Source organism: Oryctolagus cuniculus, chromosome 5 (assembly GCF_051225735.1).
Source record: "Oryctolagus cuniculus isolate XC-2025 breed Fujian yellow rabbit chromosome 5, ASM5122573v1, whole genome shotgun sequence".
Classification (NCBI taxonomy): Eukaryota; Metazoa; Chordata; class Mammalia; order Lagomorpha; family Leporidae; genus Oryctolagus; species Oryctolagus cuniculus.
In genome coordinates this window covers 48,288,425-48,295,630 of record NC_142871.1, presented here as the reverse complement: position 1 = coordinate 48,295,630, position 7,206 = coordinate 48,288,425, and positions in this window count along the sequence as shown.

Below are 7,206 nucleotides of genomic sequence, written 5' to 3'. Positions count from 1 at the left end.
AGCTCTGGCTGTTGTGGCCAATTGGGGAGTGAACCAGCAGAGAGAAGACCTCTCTCTTTTTCTCTCTGCCTCTCCTTCTCTCTCTGTGTAACTCTGCCTTTCAAATAAATTAATTAATTAAAAAAAAAAGAATAGGTAAGCAGACTGGGTGGGAGGGAAGGTGAGGTGGGGAGTATCTCTATGCTCCTCAATCTATATATATGAAATACATGAGATCTGTTCACCTCATATAAATTTTAAAAAACATGTTTAACAACAACAACAACAAAAGAATAGGTAAGCTGAAATGAAATCCTTCCAACAAAGGATATATATATTTAAAATACTAATAGATGCTGGCAATTTCTCTCCAAAAGGTTTCACAGTTTAGACTGTCCTTGACAGTGTGAAAATTTTCTTTTCAATGAATTCTAATCAACATTTCATCAATCCTTTAATTTTTATTATTTTGATAGAAATACAATATTATTAAAGATTTTTATTTTCCAGTGATTAATAAGAGTGAATCTAATTTCAAATGTCTATTAGATATTTATATTTTTTTAGAATTGTCTTGTTTATACTTTCACCAGTTTTTAAAAACTTGTGTTGCTTCCAAAATTGTTACTTATTTATTGTAACTCCTTAATACAGTCTGATATTCATTTTCCATTGTGATTGTTAAAAACATCACATACATTTTCTCCCAAATGTTACTTGTTTTTAACACTTGTGTGATTTTGTATAGAAGGTTTTTAGTGTACCTTTAAAAATGGGGACAAATGTGTCAGCTTTCCAGGATTTAAAAATCTAACTTAGGAAAGTGCTATGGTTTGAATGTTGAACGTTCTCCAAAGGGCCATTTGTTAAACTCTTGATTCCTAGGGTGGCACTATTGGCACCTTATAGTGGCACTATAATGCAACCTTACAAGGTGTGGGCTAATGGAAAGTCCTTGAATCATCTGAGGCATTCCTATAGGAGGTAGCTCTGGTGTGATCTCTTGAGTTCTTGCAAGAGGATTCTTATGAAAGCCAGAATCTGGGTCCACACACTTTCATTGCTTCCTGATTTGCTGTGTAATCCTTTCTCAGCTCATGCTCTGCCATTAGACATACAGCCTTTTTGAGAGATTGCATCATTCCCTTTGGACTTTCAGCCTCCCAAACTGTGAGCCAAAGAAGTAGCCTGAATCAAGTACTTACTTCAATGTAATAACGAAAAGGTAACTAATGTAGATAGCACTAACATCTCAAGTTATTAAAAATTTCTTTTGAATTTTATTTGTATTTTATACCTTATTTTTAATCTCTAAACTTTTTATTGATTTGGAGTTGTTTTTATGCACTATGTGATTTGACAATATCTAATATAATGCCCTTCTAAGTGAATAAACCATTGCCACAAACAATTATTTAACCTCATTTCTTCTCTAGCAATTTGAAATATCACTATTAAACATTACATGTGTGTATACATAGATGACTTTCTACATCTTATTGCATTACATTCACCTCTCATCTCTTTCTCTATATCTGCCTCAAATATAACAATGTCCTAATTAAACTTCATAGAATCTACTGAACTGTTATAGGGCAAGTCCTCTTTCACCTCTTAAAAATGTTTTTATCTCTTTCCAAGTAAACTTTAGAAATAGTTTGCCAAGTTTTATTTAAGCAATCAAAATGGGAAACTATAGATTAATCGGAGGAAAACTGATTTAATTACAAAACTGAATTTTCCCACCTAGGAACATGTATGTAAATTGGGCAAATCACATACATTGGCAAATTTATCCCTTTAGTTTCCTCATCTATGAAGATAAGAATTCTAATGATACCTCTTTAAAGGGTCCTTAAGACTTCAGGACACTACCTTACATTATTAAGTGTTAGTAAATAATATTATTTGTATCATTTTTATAATCATTATTATTAACTGATAAACTACTCAGTATATTGCATTAAAATCATAATTTTCTTCATATAGGTCTAACATTATTTATCAGATATTTTACATTTTAAATTGATACTAGGAGTGTATAAAAATAATATTGTTTGCTTAACTCATTACTTTTAACAGTTTTTTAGATGAATTTCTTAGCTTTTCAAGTTGAACAATGATACAGTTGACAAATACTGGCTTTTCAAAACCTATGTCTTGAATTTTATTTGTCTTATTGACTTGGCAAAGGTTACAGACTCAAATGTCTATCAACAACTAACATCAATGAGTAAAGTAGGAGCTGAGTCGTCAAAAAGGGGAAAGTGGTGGAAACTGTAGTAAATTGGGGAATGCATTTTCTGTCTAAAGACATAAAAATATTGTGAGGAGTCCAAGCAGAACAGATTCACAGGCTGTGTTTGGTCCAAGGAATGCCATTTTTTGGCTCCTGATTTAAGTAGTCATCACACTAGATTAGCAGTTCTCAAAATTTGGTCTGATGGCTCCTGGGAGTTCTCAACACCCTTTTAGGGCCAAAACTATTCTTATAATTGAAATAAAACATTATTTGTCTTTTTATTGTGGTGACATTTGTACCAAAAAACTACTGTTTTGTAGAAATTAAGGCAGTGGCTCTGAATGCAAAAGCTCATAGTAGTTATTGCATTTTTCTGTGCTTCAAGGTCATAGTAAAAAGAGAAATGATTTTAAGAATATTCTTGATAAAGCAGTAAAAATTTGGTTTTATCTTATTTCATTTCATTTCATTTCATTTCATTTTTTAGATTTATTTATTTATTTGAAAGTCAGAGTTACACAGAGAGAGAAGGAGAGGCGCAGAGAGAGAGAGAGAGAGGTCTTCCATCTACTGGTTCACTCCCCAATTGGCCACAACAGCCAGAGCTACACCAATCTGAAGCCAGGAGCCAGGAGCTTCTTCCAGGTCTCCCACGCGGGTGAGGGGCCCTAGGACTTGGGCCATCTTCCACTGTTTTCCCAGGCCACAGCAGAGGGCTGGATCAGAAGTGGAGCAGCTGGGATTCAAACCGGCGCCCATATGGGATGCTGGCACGCAGATGGTGGCTTTACCTGATATGCCACAACGCCAGCCCCAAAATTTGCTTTTATTAAATGTTAACATTTGAACAACAGTTTAATACCTCACATGGAAAAATAGGAATATGTCTAAAGCACCTCTGCTGCATACTGAAATACAAAATTTGTCATGAGGAAAAGCACTTTGCAGTTATTTGATTTGTGAACTGAACTCATTCCTTTGTTCACAGAACAACTTTTATTTTTTACTTGAAACAAGAGTAAGTTAGTCTAGAAGAATAAATTTTGCTAACCTATTGCACTGCATGGTGATCATATTTAATTGTACTATATTATATACATTAAGATTATTAAAACTTAGTTGAACGTTATCACATACAACATTCAGTTGTACTTTTTTTTTTTAGAAAATCTATTCATTTTCTTTTAAAGCTTTATTTATTTATTTGAAAGGCAGAATTAAGAGAGGTAGAAGCAGAGAGAGAGAGAGAAAGAGAGGCCTTCCGTCTGCTGGTTCACTCCCCAAATGGCCACAATGGCCAGAGCTGAGCCTATCCGAAGCCAGGAGCCAGGAGCTTCTTCCGTGTCTCCCATGCGGGTACAGGGCCCAAGGACTTGGGCCATCTTCTACTGCTTTCCTAGGCTATAACAGAGAGATAGATCAAAAGTGGAGGAACCAGGACTTGAACCAGCGCCCTGGCACTACAGGCAGCAGCTTTATCTGCTACACCACAGTGCTGGCCCCTGAATGTTGTACTTTCGAGCTAACTAATATACACAGAAATATTCTCTCAAGGATAATATATTTATTTAGGAGTAGAGGAGTATTGCAATGGGCATACATGTGCAACAGTAAACTGGGTGCATATTTAAAGAGGTTTAGGCAAATGGAGGTTTTAATTGGTAGAGAAACAGAGGCAGAGACATAAATAAAGGGAAATAGAAAGAATGAGAAAGAGAGAGAGATTCCCATAGGCTACTTACATGCAAAGTTCATTGGTTACAGAGACTACAGGAAGGAGTTGGTGTCTACTCACTGGTGGGGTGCCATTGTTGGGTAAATATTCTGTGGAGAATAATTTACCTGAATCGTTGCAGTCTTAGAGAATGTTAAAGATAAACTTTGTGACGGATATACGTTCACATGTCAGAGGTGTGCAAAGCATGGGGTGCAGTGTGTTTAGAATGAGAAGATACCTACTGTGTAGGTTTTTTTAATTTTTATTTTTTTGACAGGCAGAGTTAGACAGTGAGAGACAGAGAGACAGAGAGAAAGGTCTTCCTTCCATTGGTTCACCCTCTAAATGGCTGCCATGGCCGGCACGCTGTGCTGATCCGAAGCCAGGAGCCAGGTGCTTCCTCCTGGTCTCCCATGGGGGTGCAGGGGCCCAAGCACTTGAGCCATCCTCCACTGCACTCCTGGGCCACAGCAGAGAGCTGGACTGGAAGAGGAGCAACCGGGACAGAATCTGGCGCCCCAACTGAGACTAGAACCTGGAGTATCGGCGCCACAGGCGGAGGATTAGCCTAGTGAGCCATGGCACTGGCCTACTGTGTGTTTTTGAAAATGGCCTTGAGACAGTGTCTCAGATGGTCAAGCATGAGTTCTCCTTTTTCCTAATTTCTTGACATGAATTTTATGAGTCTGACAAGAACAATTTCATCTAGGTACCTGCAGTTCTGACAGTGCCCTTTCATCAGTATCTTTCGTTTCCCAAGTCCACCTCTCTCTCCCCATCCTCTGGTAAGCATCTTTCTACTCTGTTTCTATGAGATTTAATGAAGACAGCACAGCATTCAAAAAGAAGGAAATTTGTAACAAATGGATGGAACTAGAGAATTATATGTCGTGAAATAAGTCATATACAGAAAGGCAAATACTGAATGATCTCACTTATACATGGACTTATAAAAACATTTTGTTTGCTCAAATCCTGTAGTCAATATTATTATTTTTTGCGAGCCAGGAAACAACTGTAAAGAATGATCCTCTCATTGCCCACGATTTCTCCTTTAATTTCCCTAAGACTTGCAGATAACTCCCTAACTTACCTGTGACCGTGCCAAAAACACAATATCCTAGTTCAGATTTTTTATCTCCTGAATGATTAGCTGGTTTCCCCTGCTCAATCTGCCCTGAAACTATTGCAACATAGATATAAACATTAATTATACAGCCAGTTGGCTGAAACTGCCCTTATGGTTAAATCAATCCCAATCACTCCACCTATAACTTCTATTTATCCTCCTTATAAAATTCTTGGACAGAATCATCCTGTACAAAACAGCTTGATCTTTGGATCTGGAATGACTTCCCTATTGCAACATCCTGAATAGAGTGAAATTTCCATTTTATCATTTTTCTTTGACTTTTGACATTAACATTAATTTTATATTTTCATCTTATAGCTTTAAAATATATTGATATCTACAAAAATATGTACCTCTAGACTTTTTTTAAAAGCATAAAAAACATTTATAATGTGAAATTCATCTGTGAAAATTTAAGCCTCATGAAAATGATTTTGTATTTACATATGGACACAATGTTCACTATGATTTCATCAGAGACAAAGAAAGAACCAGATGAATCACACAGAGATTGTGTGGCCATGGAGGGAAAGGACTTCCTACCTAGACAACAAAACAGGATTATCGGGCTGGTCTGTGGTGTAGTGAGTAGAGCTGCCATCCACAGTGCCCCAGCATCCCATATGGGCATCAGTTCTAGACCCAGCTGCTCCATTTCCCATCCAGCTCTCTGCTATGGCAGGGAAAGCAGTGGAGAAGGCCCAAGTGCTTGGCTCCCTGAACCCTCGTGGTGGACCCAGAGGAGGCTCCTGGCTCCTGGCTTCAGATCAGCCCAGCTTCGCCCTTTGAAGCCATTTAGAGAGTGAACTAGCGGTTGGAAGATCTTTCTCTCTTTCCCTCTCTCTCTGCCTCTACCTCTTTCTCTCTATAACTCTGCCTTTCAAATAAATAAATAAATATTTAAAAAAAAGAAACAGCTGCTTTTTTTTTTTTTTACAGGCAGAGTGGACAGTGAGAGAGAGAGACAGAGAGAAAGGTCTTCCTTTGCTGTTGACTCACCCTCCAATGGCCGCTGCGGCAAGCGCGCTGTGGCCGGTGCACCGCGCTGATCCGATGGCAGGAGCCAGGTACTTATCCTGGTCTCCCATGGGGTGCAGGGCCCAAGTACTTGGGCCATCCTCCACTCCACTCCCTGGCCACAGCAGAGAGCTGACCTGGAAGAGGGGCGACCGGGACAGAATCTGGCGCCCCGACCGGGACTAGAACCCAGTGTGCCGGTGTCACAAGGCGGAGGATTAGCCTAGTGAGCCACGGCGCCGGCCAAGAAACAGTATTAAAGGTCACTACACCTTTAGTGTGATTGGTAGAACACAGAGCAATCCTCCAATCTTAGAATGTCTCTACTTTATGCTTGGGCCTATAGAAGTTAATAGGGGTGTGTGTGTGTGTGTGTGTGTGTGTGTGTGTGTTTGTGTGTGTGTTGGATAGGGAGAATCCAGAATGCAGCATTGAAGTGAATTTTGCATCAAGGAACAAATAACAATAACATTAATTGAACATGAACATTGATGTCAGCTAATACCTTAGCCAGAATTACTTATCTGTTAAGAAAGGGAGATGATGGATGACAGGATAGTTACCACAAGGGAGTTTTGGGGGAAGGAGAAAAATAAAAACATGAAAGCTGGTTGCAACATTGAAAGGTCTGATTGTTCCTCCTTTGCAATTTTGCCTGGGTGTTACATCCTTCTTCCTTTATACCTTTTGGTTCTTTAAAGTTCATTCACTGACTCAGCAATCAGGAGGCTCCCATACAGGATGAAATCAGGTGCATTCTGTTTCCATTTGTTCCTATGGCTGGACACAGTCTCTTTCAGACATGTGCCTTGGCCAAGAATTAGCCAAAGGTAGTTCCAAAACTTACTGAGGAATAAAGCACCCTCTCATTTTGCTTGAATCTGTAACTCCTGTCACTAGCACTACCTATATGTAGTTGTAATAAGAATAAAAACCAAGGAAAAGTTTAGTAGATAAAGTTTCTGACATGTCTCCTCCTGGTATAGTATTAACCTATTGTGAAGAAATATGGATTATTTTCATTAAGAAAAGAACACCAAAACCACAGGCTTTCAGGAGCAGGCATATTTGTCACACTTCAGTAATTTAATTCCATTTAAAAACTACAAATAATTTTAT